We start from the raw sequence: 18,201 nt of genomic DNA, 5'->3' as shown, positions 1-18,201 counted from the left end.
TCCATAACATACTATTTTCATTAATAATAACTATATTGTATCAAATTAATTACTCATTTTCGTACTATGCAATCAGTTTTATAAAATATAAGATTGATTTTTTAAACTTGTTTGGTTATTATAGATTTGTTGTCTCTTTTTAAATAGAAATGTTAAATAATATCTATGTTAATAATAATCTAAAATAATATCAACATAAATATATATGTTTAATGATAATAGTTTCTGTGCACAAGTGTTAACTTCATCAAGCCTGACGGGACGAAATCATTTCGTTAACGAAACTTTTATTTTATGAAGAAAACGAGACGAAGACAAAAATTTAATAAAAATCATGACTAAAACGAAACTGACGAAGAAAAAAATATAACGAAAGCGAAGTAAAAGATAACTACGACGAAACAATGACGAAACAAATTACATACGATTACTAACCCAAAAATATCAATGTAATTACAGATGCTGATGGTTCGTGCAACATGCCCCCATGGTCTTACAACAAACTCATAACACAAAACTTTTCTTAAAGTATGTTAAGTTTCATTAATAATTAAGTGTCTGTTTAATGTGTATGAATGTGTTACCAGGAATATGAAAAATGCACGTCAGAGTGGACAATGTACTAAATTCCCATCAAAGCGGACATTGTGCAAAATGCCCGATCAAATTATAAAATTTCCAATAGAGTGGTCAATGTTAATTTTATCTTCCTTTACATTGTCAGGTGAAATGATTGTGTGTAATTTGATTATTAAACAATTCAATGCTAAACAATTTGGTCGTTAAGGATTGGATTATGATACAATTTGATTCCGATCAATTTTATACTCTGGTATATTTCCATTTAAATAGATATAGTGTTTACATAATCAAACTATTGTATGATAAGAAATTGTCACGAGAGACTCAACTCTATTTTGCAAAATATACCTAGGCCAACATGTATTGGACAGCTGGTACCTAAGAGGAGCAATACCTATATCCATCACTATCCTTAGTATCAAGAATCCCTTCTAATATATTATAAAAAAGACCCGATTGTACGTGTGAACCATTGGTCCAAATAGTGGATCATTACCCACCACTTCCCTGAGCATCACGGACTTATTTTGATATCCTATAATACGGATTTTGCAAATAATCGCAGGTTCAAAAAGTAGATCATTACCCAGCATTAAAGATCCCTTTCAATATTCAATTATATACCCCATCTCATGGGCTGTGCAAGTAAACGCTGGTCGAAAAGGTGGGTCGTAATTCGCAGAAATCTTGAACTTTTTTTGGTATTATACTTAGTGGCCTTGGTAAGGGTATGTGTAATTCATGTGGGCAGTCGCAATATAACTTCATTAACACTGAGGAATGACTCCTTGCAAGGCTTAGCCAGCCAAGACGTAGTGGGGATCTGTTTTTCCACGGTCGATACTTGGAACTTGGCATACTGAACAAAGCACTATCCATTAGCTAACTTACTTGTCTGTTGTCACGTTACCACTTCAAATATGACCTTTTTTTTCTCATAGCCTTCAGAAAAAGACCATACATTTTTCGTTATTTTTGGTTACTTTTAAGGTTCAAAGCTGTTTTAAGCCCTCGGTGTGAAGATAAGGATACGTTATGTATTTTAAATCTAAATGTTACAAAATTCTAAAACCATTTTTAAAATGTCTGCAGCATATTTATAACTCGAGTTATCTTTGTTTATAGTGGAAAATGGGGCTTTGTATTCAGAGGCTCAATCTCAAACCCATCCAGCAGGGGTTGAAAGCAACAGGACCTTGGGTAGTATAAAGAACGAATTTATTTTCCTTAGCAGTAATTCCCGAGTATTGAGCATCCTTTCCTAAATAAATTCTATTAGATTCAAAACCTTCTTGAACGTTCGTGATTGCTCGTAAAAGACAGAGCTTAACCCTTAAAATTTGTTGTGGAGAAATAATACAAAGCCCTAGTTGGACTTAGAGTGGTTTTGGGGATCGATATCGGAATAATACTAGCAAATGTCATTATTTATATCCTTTTTTCCCTTCATATCGTGTCACAGCTGATTGAATCTCAAGGAAGACTCCTTTTACTTGTTATCTTGACTTTGCATCAAACATTTACGCATCGATATGAAGCCAGAACCATTTAAACAAAAATTAAATGAATTTTTAGAAGAAAATCCAGCGTACAACGATAAGCAAGACCTAGCTAATTCTAAGGAGACAATTGACAGAAACACACCTATTGTAACTTATGACTAAGAGAGGATTTTCAGCATATTGAGACCCATTCATACAAAAATGAGATGCTGTTCATCGGTAAAAGGAACAAGCTATTTATTAAAACATCTCATTTAGAAAGAAAAACACATAGACAAACGATAGGAAATTGTAATGAGTAGAACTCATAAGTCAAATACAATCAATAAGAATATGAATATTAAATTTATCTTTTATTCCATTGTTCTTCAAAAAGTATGTACGTCTTACAATCTTCCACTGGATAGCTTGTTCTCGGGATTCTGAATGAGGTAAGTATCGATAGATCTCTACGATTTCTATAATTTCTCATTTTATCTAGTGAAACGATCGATGCAGATTCTATTTTCTTTAATATTTTGAATAATAGTTCTTACAAATAAGATTCAAAATTACTATGAATTTGCAAAAATACTTTCTATAACAAAAAGAACATAACAAGAACTGCAAATGACAACGACTTCAAGAGTTGTCTTAAAATTCCTATTAATTTAAGATTAGCTTACTAAAAAGGTTTTGTGTTTCCGTGAAAAATCTAAAAGACCCCATGGCATTCTTCCCTAGCAATGGGAAAAATATTAAACTGAAGAGTTTAAACAAGAAAATAATAGTGTTCAAACTATGAAGACATAAAGAATATTTACCTTTAGTCTAAAACACAATTTTTTTAAAGCTATCTTTATACACCTAGAATAAAAAGAAAACCGACAACAAAAACAAATGTTATATTATACAAGCAAATTCTGGAGTTTGATGAATCAAGAAGTGACAATAATGAATTAATTTAGCTCACACACATCTATCATGGTGAAGTAACTCTAAAATTTAAATGAAAATCAATGAATTGGAGCTCTTCGCAATGCTCTGCGGATAGAAAAAAGGTTATACTCAATTAAAATGGTGCTACTATGAGTTCAAATATATTCATTGCCCCCAAAGAAACTGTGTTTTATACAAGACGATTTGAAAAAGTATAACAAGTTGTACCTTTCATTGTATATATTATATTCCTTGCCGGATAAGTTTGCAATATTCAACTTTTACTCCTATAAATGATACTTCGAATACATGTTTGATTGACGGTTAAATCTCTCTCCGAATTAGAACTATCCAAGTAACGTATGGAGTCAATAATTTTTTTTGTATGTATATGTAAATGAATAAAATATATGTCATTTATGATAAAAATGTGTCTCCTTCATCAGGGAAAAACTGGATGTCCTTCAGAGAACCAAATTTTATTAGGATTGACCTTTGAGATGCAGTTCAAAATAACTGAAAGTCATTTATTACGCAAAATGTTTAATAAAAGATGGACTGCTACAGTGTATAATTGATATTTTTTTTTTTTTCCAGTTTTTACAGAATCTGTGAGGCCATTAAAAAATCTTACCATAATAAGGGGAGTTACCCTAATCTTGCAATAAAAATTTCCTTTGCAGAATTTATTGCGCCTTATTTAAAGTTTTTTTGCAAGGAGAAGGAGGAAAAAAGACATTATCATTGTTTGAAATTTTGAAAATGTCACACTCCATGAAATTGTAATTCATTATGAACCTTATTCTCAGAATAATAGCTAATGTAAAACGATGGTCAAAGTCTTTGCAAAGAGTATTTCAGAAATATATTTGAAGTTCCAAGTTTAAAAAAGAATTAGATATAATCTACATACTAAAAAATATATCATCATACATTTATGTTAAATATACAAAATTAAACAATGGGAATCATATAACTAATAAAAATAAATTATCCAGATTAAATATGTCATAACTTTAGGTTGCAAAACACAAGCGAGACGTGGAGTTTAAGCTAAAAAGATAATCCCCTTTTTCATCATGGTATGAAAAGTTTATATACAAAATGTTTAATGCACAGGATAGTATATTATCGTTTTCTACCGATGAGATCTAACCATGAAATTATTAATAATAAAGTAAATGTCAAAATCATAAAATTAGACAATAAATATACTAATAAATAAAAATGTTAGAAATAAATACATCTTAAAAATTTAGAGCAAAAGCTAATTATGTAGTAATGCAAAACACAAGCGAGACGTGGAGTTTAAGCAAAAAGAGTTCGGATTACAAAAAGATAATCACCCTTTTTTCATCATGAAGTTGCTATATACAATTGTGCACAGGATAGTTATTCTACCGATGAGATCTAACTAATTATTAATAATAGTAAAGATAAATATACTAATAAATAAAAATGTTAGAAATAAAAAAAATTTAGAGCAAAAGCTAATTATGTAGTAATGTTCGGCGATATTACTCTTTATTAAGAGCTCAAAAAAGATTTTCCACCCGTTATGCCTTTTATGAGTTTTCTGAACACCTTTTGTTGGAGCTTATCAACCATAGCTAATCCTTCAGTGATAAAAAAGTAATATTTATTGACTATGTAATATTGGAAAACCTAATGATCATACCCAAGTCTTTAAGTGAAGAAACTAATGTCAGACAAACTAGTTGCGAACCATCCAAAGCTACTACCCCCGTTGTTGTGACCATTTAAGCAGTTGTTTTTGCCATTTAATGAGTTGTGTATCATAATTCTTGATATGTTTAGCTAAAATAGAATCATATTTTATGGTTAAATTTAAAAAAAATTGAATACTTACTGTGAGATAGTACAAAATTCAGAGTTCCATTTCGATATTAGTAAATACTTTTTACTGATAACTTGATCGTCATTTGGTGTGGATGACTCTAAACATTTCTATATGTATTTCTATAAATGGCATCAGTAACAACATCCTCCATTAATTTAATGATGGTTCCTCAGGAAGGGATAGGTTTACCCGTGTATTTCTCCAGATATTTTTTGAACGTAGATGATTAGCAATGGATAAGGTTATATTACATGCAATAAGCATCTTTGTGAGATAAGAGTTAAAGTTCTGCTTGATGTATTCATCATTAACTTGATTTTATAGATGAATATCCATACTCTTGATATGAGATGAGGATAATGAGTGGCGTGTAATTCTAGACAGGGGACTAAAGGCACATTTATATCAATAAATCCGACAAGCCATTTGTTTCTCATCCTTTAAGTATTTTCCAAATTCCTGGGGCTCCATTTTCAGAAATCCAGACAGAATGCGACGTTATTTTAGGCATTTTATTCAGTTCTTTATCGACTATCAGCATATAATATTATATTAATATTGAATAATAAAGGCGGGAATGATCACGTTCTTGATTGATAGAAGAAGATGATGCCATAAGTATTTCTTCTCTTCTCCTCGCACGCTTTTCTATTCTTACCAAAATTATCACCCTTAACTATCATGTCGTTATCTTTATTGTATCACGCAACCTTTCCTCCGAAAAGAAACAGAAATAAAGAACAAAATCATCTGTTAGTAGCCAAATAAGTCAGTAGTACCAACCCCTATTTATCTTATATACTCGGACACTATCATTGTCATATTATTTATTCACTATTTTTAAGATAAATTACATATTATTAAATTCAAAAATTTATGAATAATTTATTTTTAGATGTGTGTACTTATAATGAAATGATTTATGTTTCTTTACTATTATAAGGACTCAGAATTTAAATTTGATTTCTAGAGTATGGTTTTAATAGTTTTTTGAGCTTATAATTTAAGATCCTGGCTCCGAATCTGCAGCTATATTTAAAATTTGCAACTCTAAATCATAGATAAATATGCATAGTGTCAATTTTAGGGTAATTATTCAAATTTGTAGAATGATTTTATTTACCTTAAGTATTTTACCTATAATTTAGAACCTTTATTTGATTTAAGAAATTTAAATTTCGCCGATGTGTTTTTTCAAATCAAATATAATGAGCTAATTAACATTTGTCAAAAATTAATTACTCATCTTGATCATAATGGTAAAAAAATATACACTCGTTATAGATTTACCATCTAAAGCAGTGGTTCTCAAATGGGGGTACGCTTACCCATGCTTCATACATACTTATGTCATATGACATGACATAATATAGGGTTCAAAGTTTAGTAAAACATACAGTGATAAAACAGTGCTTCACGTTTAAACTATTTACGTTAGCTGAAATAAATATTTTACAAGTAGTACATTACTTTAAAAAGTTTGAGATTCCCTGATCTAAAGAATATTGCATTATATACATCACAAATACTATAAATTTTTCAATTAAAATTATAACTAATAGAACTGAACATTTTATGAATTTATAAAAAAACTGGAATTAGAACGGTTTGTCCAATTATTATACAGCTACCTACTGGTGACATAACAAATAATATTTAATAATAAAAGAATAATCGATTTTTTCCCAATAAAAGATACTTAAAAGCAGAGATTTATTTCAAAAAAGGAACCAAAAATTTGCAAGAATTGTCTTTTCTATAAAAAAAAAAAAACTAAATAAAAAACATCTTAGACACAAATTTGATACTTCCTCAAAATAAAAGACACTTACACTATATTGGCCCCAATATTAACATACTATTTTGACAATCAATACTTTACGTACAATACACGACGTCTCCAAAAGGTTAATACGAATAATTTATTTATTTGTTTGGTTTCAACTAGTGGCTAAAAAAATCCCAATATTGTCGACTCATTATATTATATAATAACACAATATGATAAAATCTAATGAAATAATATGGTAAGATGAAATGATATAATGTGGTGTGGAATTAAAGTAGATGCTGATTATTTTTTAAAAGTCACTTAAAACCGTAAAGTGAAGACGTTCTTCTCACCTCTTTGGGGAGGCTGTTCCATATCCGTATAGTTCGATTAAAAAAGCTATGTTTTGAGGTAATGAGTATTTGCCGATGGCTGAACTAAGTAAAATCGGAAGAAGACCTAGTGTTGTACACCTGACTACATACTAATACCCGTTTTAGATACAACGTATCAAGTTAACATAATTTTATTGTGACGAACTATTTTGGCTACTTTGAGTACAATTTGCGACGCCTCCAAAAAGTTAATAAAAATAATTTGTTTATAGAATTGACGATCATTTGTCGAAAAATACACATGTAAATTACACTCAATTTGGAGAAAATCATTCCAGCTTGTTTATGTGTTCACGAACCACATATGATATATAGTTTATATTATATTAATTTAAGAGAATAAAAAAATAATAATTTAAAAAAAAAAGCCAAAAAAATGTTTGCAGCACTTTTCTTTTCTTTGTGCAGCACGGGACTTTTCTGCCCATAATCTTCTCTATTACTGTTAGCAATCGAGAAAATTTATTTTTTAATAAGATATTTATCCCCCCCCCCCTTCTCTTACTAGTAGAAAATAATGTAAAAGTACCAGGACTGAGTACATATATATAATCATTTATAATAATAGGGATGCTTGAATATGTAGCATATTTATTCATTACTCTTCTTTTACCCAGGAGAAGATTGATTGCATTATTTTAATCACATAAAGACTATGGCGTGCTAATTGTCAGTGTATAAATTTTATTTTCAACTTTGGAGCAAAAAGTTTACAAACATACAATAAATTTGGATTTAATTCCTACAAAAAGTATACTTTGAAGGAATTTTTGGCTCATGATATTTAAGTCCAAAATGTCTGATGTTATAGAAAAATGCTTGAAACGTATTAAACGATTTTTCTCCCTCTTTTATTTGACTCTAATTCATTTTGTTAATATCCTGTCGTTAGCATTTTTGGTATGTAGAAAAAAACGAAAATTAACAGGATAACCAACGAAGACCATTTTAAAAATGTAAAGAGGAGTTTAGCTTCTCTAATAAGATTTTTTGAAATTAGCTGCAATCACCCGTGAAGGAAACAAATACAAGTTGTACTCCGTATCAAGTAAGGATATAGAAAGGAATTACTACGTTTCCGATCCAACAAATCCTTTGTCCTTATAATTCTCAAATAGCTTCTAAGCATTTATGAACACACGCAATCGTGATTACAACTTATATATATATGCATTGTTGAAAATATTAATTTATACAATAAGTTACAACTTGTCCAAGATTCAAGGCTGTAGATAACATAGATACATAATAATACAACCGTTAACTTTTTTTTTTTTAAAGGTAGTATTTTTCATTACAAACCACTCAACTCTAAATATAAGAAAACACGCATTACAGCTAAGTATGATCGAACCAAAGAACAATGAGTTCAAGAGAATAATTTATCCTGTTGTAGATTAAGCTATGTCCACCCTATTTTGTTTTTTCATAATGGAAAAATAGATGCTTCACTTTAACATGTCTTGTTATTAATGAGGAATTCTAAATGTTCTCAATATTAAAAGTTTAAAGGGCTCAAATTTATAACATGTAAGAATAATTTTACAAATTATTTTTTTATTAATTCACAAAAATAATAATATTTCTAATTTTATCTTAACTTAGAAACTATTAATTGTGATTTTAAATTGTACTTTGTATCGAAATAAAGAGTAATGCATTGCATTTTATCGTTACTGTTATTAATGAAATATCTATTTTCTGTATCATGAAATTAAATAGTATTTAGTCTTTCTTAATGAATATATTATATTCAATATTATATATATTCAGTATTCTAGGGACCTATCATACAGCGTCACCTTATGAATTATTTTGAATCACGTTGTTTACATCTGATTATGACGCCCAAGAAATAGAAGAAGTTGTCTATAGCCAAACTTCTTCTGAATGTGTCCAAGAACATGTTGCATCCCAGCAGTCCCAATCTTAATCCTTTGTACTATTCCATCAAGGCATAGGTCGAAGACACTGCTTACAATAATCATCACGGATCTGTGACATCTTTGGAGTTAAAATACAACACTGTGTTTAACAAATTTAATTTAATCACTCTTGGCGTTCTGGAAGTCAAAGACATCAAATTGATGCAGGATAAGGTGATTGAAACTCTCTTTTGTGTATGATGATGATTTCTAAAAAAAATATTGAATTTACTAGAAATTAAGAACATTGTTTTATTACTGGTCTGGAAATACTTTTCGTTTAATTTTGTTGGTAAACAAATACTTCAATTAAAAAAAAATTATAGAAAAATATCCGTGTTGAGCTCCATAAATAAATACGGATTAGACAATGAATAATCCACCCAGCAAAAGACGAATAAAAAAGTTAGCCGAATTAACTCTTGAATAAATAGTTGGTATCTTTTATCTTTAAAAATTTAATTTTTATTATTAAAATAAATGATGAAAAGATATATAAAATTTCGAACCGAACCCTTCTCAGATTACCAAGTAAATTGTGATAGATTTCCAGCTATGAGAACTCATTAGCTATGACTTGTAAATGTAGCCACTGCATGGGAGTCTGCAGACGTTCTCCAAGATACATTGGTTTACATTAATATTAATGCCTTGTCAGCCTACAAGAAAGGACAAAAGGTCAATAGCATTAAAAAGACAGTTCCTAGACTAATGCGCAAGATTTACATGGTAGATGTTTCAGTTGCAGAAGAGACAACCACCACCGCTCCGAGTGTAGATTCCGAAACAGCACATGTAACAAAATGTGTGAGAACAAGTCATGTTTTTTGTTTTTTGTAGATGATCAGAATTATGATTCAGAATCCAAATCTCACTCAAGGACAACGAGAAATTCTAGCCCTGTAGAAACAGCCTCAAGCATTGTTAATAGTACATCATCCATTAAGCACTCCACTCCCCGTCTTACAATATATGAGAGCACTCCCGAATACAGGTGCAAGTGAAAATATCCCTGAAATATATGGAAGAAGAAAATGAAATTAATTACGGCATTCATCACTCCAGATTTACAAGATCACTTTCGTGGCATGATTTAGCGTCACTTAACGTTATTCCAAAATATTTTCTAGAAACAATTATATGTAATTCTGTAACCAAAACTCTTTGAGGGACCCGCAAATTATGAATGTCGAGTCCATTTTTCCAGAGTTTCCTCATGTTTTGAATGAGTCAGAGAAACTTGATCCAATGAAAATCTATGTAAAAGAAGATGAGAAAATCAGACGAGTTCATCAACTTACTGCTAGGAAAGCCCTAAAGGATGAATTGGAGTTTATAGTAAAGTCGGAGATACCAACAGGACTCAATAAGTTCGTAGTTCTTCCCATCACAAGAATCTCCAGTAAAACTAAAAACAATCAAGACACTCCTCCAAAAAATCAAAAGCTGGGATCTGGGATGTATTGAAAAGATCACTACTCCATTCGCAAAACAACGGGCTAAGCCCAGCACAGTCTACCAACTGTGATTGGAGTTCCAGAATGTAAATTGAGGGGAGTTGTCTATTGATAGAAGAGCAGAAAATGAGAAATTATATAAATTGTAGAGATTTCTCGATACTTACCTCTTTCAGAATCCCAAGAAGAAGCTATCCTGGGGAAGATTCTTAGATGTTCCTACTTTGTGAAGAACAGTGGAATGGGAGATAATTAAATAATTCCCCGTTGTATAAGAAAACTGTTATTTTGCGTGTTCTCATTGTTGAAGGCTTTAACTCTCTAGAATATGATTCGGCTCAAGCAAGTTTTCCTTTTTTTTTCCATAATAAACCTAATAAGAGAAGGAAAAATCTGTATAGTTTCAAGTAAAACTTTTCAATGATGTTAGCAAATTTAATTAATGACTTCAAATGATGATAGGATCTGAAGTCATTTGTGTTTCTAAAGAAGTCTTTATTAATAATTTTATTGACATGAATACAAGATCCAATTTCTAAACTTTAAAATGAGTAATTTTCACATTTTATGATTAATTAAGTATTTATCCCTTATCCTCTCATGAAAATATGTCCTTGAATTTCTTAGAAGGTTTTTATAACTTCGACAGACATGTTCGAGAAAAAATGATATAGATACTAATTTTTTTTTTTAACTCCTCTGCCTTGACTCCAATTATATTATAAAATATTTATAGACCTATTAATTTATCAATATATGATGTAATGTCGAATATATGAGAAGGAAGTTTGGTTTTGTTACAAAAGTATAAAGAGAGCAGAAATATCTATCTATTCAAAAAATATATTATCCAATCTCTAATTGTTCGGTATTTGAATGTAATGTTAAGTAAAAGACTTGATCAATGATAACTATTTAAAAGCAAAAATTGCATTGACATATTATGAACTACTCCAAAATACATACATAAGTAATTACTCGAGAATTTTTTTTTACACTATCTATTTATTCAAACCACTTTTTGGTGAAACAAAAAGTTTTAATGAACTTTAGCAAAAAGGGATCAATTGAGAGCAGGATAGCCATGAAATGAGTTTGTTATTTAATGTTCCAATTTGCGTTGGAGTGAAATCAATGATAATCTCCTAGTAATAGGTCAAGGGTGCATGTATCCACCGTTTTATTACCGTTTTTAAATCCAAAGAATGATTTGATAGAAAATGAAATTCCTATAAAATAGAGCCCACCCTGAATCCATGTACTTTTGCCACATAAAAATTTTTTTTTTTTAAATGGACAAATTATAATATAAATATTTGTATTTCAAACATATTTCTAAGAAACAAACAAAAACCAAAAATAGTGATATATAATTAAAATTGAAAATAGGTGCTTTTTATTCATGGCCTCAAGAAGAAGATATTCATAAAGTTTAAAAATATCTCATTTAATAATTGAAAGTCATAACTTGTAACATAAAAATGCTCTTTATCTTACACAATTTGAAAGAAGGCTTGTAAATGTAGCCACTGCATGAGAGTCTGCAGGCGTTTTCCAAGATAGATTGGATGACAGTTATAATATTAATGCCTTGTCAGCCTACAAATTTACTATTAGTCAAATAATATGAAATATTCTTCCATTAATGTTGCATTAATAATGTAATTCATTCATTGGGATAACTATATTTGGTTCCGAAATAAGACGAATTGTAAACCTCATTGAGACTGTATCGATTTTCTATATTCCCATAAGAAAAAAAAAGGATGAAAATAATGTTTATTTTTATGAACTAGGTACGTTTAATTCCCATGAAGTTATAATTATGGCTGATGAGTGAGGCGGGAGTCTGCAGAGTCATATGTATTTACTCACGGAGTAGGTTTGAAGCACAGATGATATGTATATTTGTCTATGATTGGAAAATACAAATTTTAAAATAGCTGCAGATTAGGAAGGCAGGATCCAACCTGAAAAAACTATTGAAATCATACTTTCGAAATTAAATTTGAATTCTCAGTCCTTGTAATACTAAATAAATATAAACAATTTCATTATAACTACGCACATCTAAAAAATTATTCTTAATTAATAGTTTCAGTTTGGAATAATATATTGTGATCTTGGCTCTGAATCCAAACATTTATATTATACGACTCCAATCCATTTGACTCATTGCGCAAATACACTCGACTCTTCTGACTTTATGAATTAATGGCATTAGTATCCAAAGATTAATCGAAGAATAATATTTGATATGAATTAATTATTTGTATGAAACTTACTGTATAATGATTTGGTACAAACAGGAACTGAAGTTGATACTTAATTTTTGAAGAACGAATTCATCAGTTTGATAATATTCTGAACATTTAAGTTAGAAAAACCTTTAATAAATAATTTACTTTGATTTTGAAATGTATACATTTTTTCGGTTTTGAAATATGATACCGAAATGGAAGAGTTGCTTAAAAAAGCAAAGCACGTGATGTTGATATAAAATTACAACCACTAACAATTGTGCAAAGTTCATATGAGTTCACCAAGTTGAATTTATCATTAAAAATCACAACCCCAACATGTTGCGTGATTGGAGCTTGTGCTCCTCCCGATAGTATGAGAACTCATTAGCTATGACTTGTAAATGTAGCCACTGCATGGGAGTCTGCAGACGTTCTCCAAGATACATTGGTTTACATTAATATTAATGCCTTGTCAGCCTACAAGAAAGGACAAAAGGTCAATAGCATTAAAAAGACAGTTCCTAGACTAATGCGAGATTTACATGGTAGATGTTTCAGTTGCAGAAGAGACAACCACCACCGCTCCGAGTGTAGATTCCGAAACAGCACATGTAACAAAATGTGTGAGAACAAGTCATGTTTTTTTGTTTTTTGTAGATGATCAGAATTATGATTCAGAATCCAAATCTCACTCAAGGACAACGAGAAATTCTAGCCCTGTAGAAACAGCCTCAAGCATTGTTAATAGTACATCATCCATTAAGCACTCCACTCCCCGTCTTACAATATATGAGAGCACTCCCGAATACAGGTGCAAGTGAAAATATCCCTGAAATATGGAAGAAAGAAAATGAAATTAATTACGGCATTCATCACTCCAGATTTACAAGATCACTTTCGTGGCATGATTTAGCGTCACTTAACGTTATTCCAAAATATTTTCTAGAAACAATTATATGTAATTCTGTAACCAAAACTCTTTGAGGGACCCGCAAATTATGAATGTCGAGTCCATTTTTCCAGAGTTTCCTCATGTTTTGAATGAGTCAGAGAAACTTGATCCAATGAAAATCTATGTAAAAGAAGATGAGAAAATCAGACGAGTTGCCCTGTTGAAATTGTTACCCTGTTTTTAAAGAAAAGAAAATGTAATTGTGTAAACGTAGACGTTCAGATCAAAAAGGAGAAAAGAAAATGTAATTTCTGTAAAGGGTTCATACATTTACATTCATCGTCATGAATGTGTTGAGAGGGGGAGATTTAAAGATTTAAAGATTTTTAGAATGAAGAAACAGTTGAGTTTCGAGTCCACTACATTGAGAACTGATCACTGTTTATCAGTACATCAGGAGGGACATCCACCGAAACGATGGAATTTTTGTTTTCTACTTTTTTTTTTTCTTCTAAAAGTATTCAAAAACTTCGACCAAAGTCCTACCAAACCCCCTGTAAAATTTTCATAAATAAAATTAGATCAAATAATATTAAATTTTAGTAATTTAAAAAAAAAAAAATCATCTCGAGTAAATTTTCAAAATCTTGAGCAAACCTGTATTGAAGTTTAATCAAATTAGCTGTGAACAGCTATAAGATGAAGGAATAAACCAAAATCCCACTCGGTATCTAGCAATAATATAAGCAGAAATTAAAACTATGTCGATCCCCAATTCTACTCAGAGTCCAACAGGGACTTCGTTTGTAACTCCACAACAACTCCTTAGTGTTAATCTTTGCTTTTCACGTACTAGTATACTTATTGTTATCTCTTCCGGAATAATGATGACAGCTTTGGTAAATATACAATTATGTTCAAATAGTTTCAATCAAATTATTAAGGCCGTGAATTGAGGCAATTGACATTTATTCTACACATAAAATGAATTAGAGGTACAGAATAGTTACCATACACGTCTCTGACCAACCACTTATTGATTAATTTACTATTAATCAATAAAAAGGTTATGATTGGAGAAAGTTTAGCCACTTTTTAAATTAAAAGTGGACGGGGTTTTTTCTATGCATATTTGATCTAAATCGTTATTAACTTCATTTGATACTGATATTAAGGTTTATTTTTTTGCATAAATTGATGGACAATGATTATTTTATTTAATATCATTATTAGAATGGTATATGTGCAATATTACCAGTCTCCTTTATATACAAAGAGCTTGAATTGTATTTTTTTAAATTATGTATAATATGTTTCATCAATTAAATTTAGCATTTAAAAAGTGACGTCACTTTTTTTATAACATACATATGCAGATTAAGACATCTTTTACTTTGAATGTCTGAGGAAAAAATCTCAATTAAGTTATAACCTAAAAAGTGAGTCAGATACACTCATTTGTTTTTAAAGTTTAAGTCCTGGAGTAAAAGATGGATTTGATATGCAGAAAATAATGATCAAAATCAGGATATTGATGATATTTTATTTGTAATATTGATTTTCTTCAATAAATACAGCTTAAGACAATTATTACAAATGAAGTTATATGTTCAGTCATATTAGAAAAATTCACTTAAATATTCGTTGAAAGAGCCTCTAAATCACTTGTTATTGTTCTCATAACTTGGCTTGAGATCCATTGGAGGTATGAATTCATAGTTTTAGATATACAACTATGAGGATTCGAGTTCTTTGAGTGACTACATAATACAGATTGTTTCGTATTCTTTGGAGAATCAATAAAGTTCACAAAGAGACGAAGAACATCGTTTTCATCTTTCTATTCCGATTCAGATTGCTCAAACTGTAATGAACTTTACAGTTTTCCTCATGCTCTCCTACGACCTGATCTTTGGGTGCCTTCCCGAATCCTCTCAGTAGTTTGCCTCGCCACAGCCAATGCCTCTTCTTCTAACACATCCTGGATCATAACGACGTGAAAATCACTACTCTTAAACTTATAAATGGAATTGATATTTGTGATAGAGACTATTCAGTAGTGATTCGTGCGTTATATGCATTGAGTACACTTAAGCACTCTTATCAATGAAAGAGTTTACTTAAAGTAGAATTTTAAGCAGCGTTTAGGAGGATTGAATACAAGAGTTAGTTTCAATGAAGGAGCAGTGGGTGGAGGATGAGAATTATCCATGTTCACTGGATCTTTCAGTCGATTATTCTATCGTTTTATGGAACTCCACAGTTCTTATATGTAGAATTATACGATGATTCCGTAGAAGATCTGGATGAATTTATATATTCTTGAGCAGAGGCCATGATTCACGAGGTCAGAAGTCACAATCACAGAGCTTGATGTAAAAGGGCATCTTCACAATGATGGCTTCAAACATTAAAAGAGATGAGATCCACTGAGTCTGAGTGAGGCACAAAGTGGCAAGATCCTTTTGAACATGAAGTTGAAGAGAGGATCAGAAGACGTATTGGATATCCAAATGGAAAAATATGAATTCCTAGGAACGGGAAGGATCGGTGGATATATCTGAATACTTTGTACGAAAGATCCATCCCAATCACTATGAATTAAATGTATTTCCACACAATTCCAAATCTTCTCTCGGCTCTCCTATCCTATTAAATATTATTACTTGAAATTCATACCTACACGAGTCCAAAGGTTTCGTGAATCAAAAAAGATGCAACACATCACATGTATTTACTGAATACTTAGATGTTTTTGGTTTTTAAAGTGAGAACAATGAGTATAAAACAATCACAAATGTGTGAATGAGTAACACTGATGATTTAATGCAAAGTTATAAATGTAAGTCCTAGTTGGACTCAGAGTAGAATTGAAGATCTACATCATTGTAATTCCTGTCTCTATCATAGCTAGATACATGATATGATTTGGGTTTCTTTCAATCATCTTAAAGATACTCGCAGCTAATTTAGTGAACATTATGACAGCGAAGCTGTTCTCTTTTCGAACATTCTTTAAATTGTCAGGGTGACAATGTTAATATTAGGGATTTTTTAACATACCGAGGATTTATATTAATTGGATTTTTAAATATAGTGTTGTATAAAATATGAGTTGATCAAACGCCTGCGATATTTTATTTATTTTTATATAGCGTTCTTATACAACTCTATATACATATATACTTTTCTTTTCCTTTTTTAATATCAGGGCATGTTCGATTCTACATTTAAAACACATACAAAATTTCATTAATATCACTAAAGTGTTATTTCTACATACATATTTTGATTTAAATAAACTAAAATAAATGAAATGTTTATGTTTAAACTTAGAAAAATTTTTAAATAGAAAGGTTATTTTTATTTATCAATTAGAAAGGTTATTTTTGGCACAAAAAGTCGAAGCCAATTTGAAGATAAAAAATATATTCCTATTATTTTTTAGCGACCAAAAATTGGTCCATCTCGTAAAAACTGATTATGACGATCAACTTTTATATTTTTTTCAGTAATGAATAGAAAAATGTTTAAGCTTCATTAGTTTTAAATAAAAAAAAATTGTATTAATTATGATTATTTTTGGCCCAAACAGGACCAGAAAGTGACCAAGGAGGTCTACCAGGATGTTTTCAAGGACATATTCATCCCATTGATGAATGAAGTCACTGATGGTAAGCCATATACATTCCAACAAGACTCAACACCTGCTAAGGCCAAGATTGTCCTAGAGCTCTTAGTACAAAATGTGCCAGATTTTGGACCCCATTTTATTGGCCAGCCAACAGCCCGGCCCCTAAATCCCTATGGTTTTTGCTTGTGGGGCAGGGTAGAGAGGATTGCCTGCAAGAATAATTATGCCTTAGTTGAGGCCTCCAGGGCCTACATCGTCTATACAATGAAGGACATGGATCCGCGCGAGGTAAAAAAGGCATCCAAGACATTCAGGCGCCATTTACAGATTGTGATCGAGAACGAAAGCTTTCATTATAAATAATCATTTTTCATTTAATGTGGCTTTCAAATGTAAAAAAATTATCTTTGTATTTCTTATACAAGTCTCATAATTAGCCGTTAGGCTTATTCCGGATTTACCTTGTCCACCCTGTTGTACTTGCAAGGAAATCAGTTAAAGGAGCAATGTACTAATAAAGTTACTTTTATAAGACGTTAGATTTATTATGTTATTCATAAAATACATGACAAAAAATTAATTTTTTATGAACAGATCTTGATTTTTTTTTTTGATTTTTTTTTCCAAAATTTTTTAATATTTTGAGAATAACTATGTATTTTTCAATTTTTTTCCAAAAAATAAAATATTTCAATAGTTTTTTCTTAAAAATTAAAATTTTTCAATTTTTTTTTTTTTTTTCAATTTTTTTTTCAAAAAAATTCAAAAATCAAGCCCCAAAAATATAATCCTGCGGACGCCCCTGGTAATATAAAAATAAAAGAGGTTTTTACGGCGTTATTGTTTATTTTTGGTTGAAATTGATGTTCCCTTTGATTTTTTAAATTAAAATATGCAATGATTATTACTATAAAAAACATTTGCAAAAAAATCAACAATTTTTTTGTATTAACTTTGCGAAAAAGAAGTATTTATTGGCAATGTAAAGGGAAACACACACCTGCAAATATTTTTTTTTACT

General features: G+C 30.3%; 5 long non-coding RNA genes across 10 annotated transcripts; 2 read left to right on the top strand and 3 right to left on the bottom strand.

Moving 5' to 3' along the window:
* The first annotated feature begins 213 nt into the window (after positions 1-213).
* LOC139906110 (uncharacterized) lies at positions 214-2,515 on the top strand. Its single transcript, XR_011781386.1, has 2 exons — positions 214-380; positions 460-2,515. It is a non-coding gene; the product is annotated as an uncharacterized lncRNA (long non-coding RNA).
* Positions 2,516-4,480: 1,965 nt separating this feature from the next.
* On the bottom strand, positions 4,481-7,388 carry LOC139906109 (uncharacterized). The gene is made up of 3 exons (XR_011781385.1): positions 4,873-7,388; positions 4,681-4,820; positions 4,481-4,618 (listed from the first exon to the last, which is right to left on the bottom strand). It is a non-coding gene; the product is annotated as an uncharacterized lncRNA (long non-coding RNA).
* A 2,007-nt stretch (positions 7,389-9,395) lies between these two features.
* LOC121122675 (uncharacterized) lies at positions 9,396-10,715 on the bottom strand. The gene is made up of 4 exons (XR_005865827.2): positions 10,579-10,715; positions 10,034-10,516; positions 9,681-9,966; positions 9,396-9,613 (listed from the first exon to the last, which is right to left on the bottom strand). It is a non-coding gene; the product is annotated as an uncharacterized lncRNA (long non-coding RNA).
* Positions 10,716-11,994: 1,279 nt separating this feature from the next.
* Positions 11,995-13,754, bottom strand: LOC121122676 (uncharacterized). 6 transcript variants are annotated; one of them, XR_011781384.1, is made up of 4 exons: positions 13,197-13,754; positions 12,382-13,131; positions 12,212-12,323; positions 11,995-12,151 (listed from the first exon to the last, which is right to left on the bottom strand). It is a non-coding gene; the product is annotated as an uncharacterized lncRNA (long non-coding RNA). The 6 variants fall into 6 exon arrangements; XR_005865832.2 differs by lacking the exon at positions 11,995-12,151 and having other exon boundaries at positions 12,291-12,613; positions 12,697-12,798; positions 12,863-13,131; XR_005865830.2 differs by having other exon boundaries at positions 12,212-13,131.
* A 915-nt stretch (positions 13,755-14,669) lies between these two features.
* LOC121122677 (uncharacterized) lies at positions 14,670-17,714 on the top strand. Its single transcript, XR_005865834.2, has 2 exons — positions 14,670-16,388; positions 17,142-17,714. It is a non-coding gene; the product is annotated as an uncharacterized lncRNA (long non-coding RNA).
* The last annotated feature ends 487 nt before the right edge of the window (positions 17,715-18,201 follow it).

The sequence above is a fragment of the Lepeophtheirus salmonis genome, chromosome 8 (genome assembly GCF_016086655.4).
Source record: "Lepeophtheirus salmonis chromosome 8, UVic_Lsal_1.4, whole genome shotgun sequence".
NCBI classification, from domain to species: Eukaryota; Metazoa; Arthropoda; class Copepoda; order Siphonostomatoida; family Caligidae; genus Lepeophtheirus; species Lepeophtheirus salmonis.
This window is presented reverse-complemented; position numbering and strand designations above follow the sequence as displayed.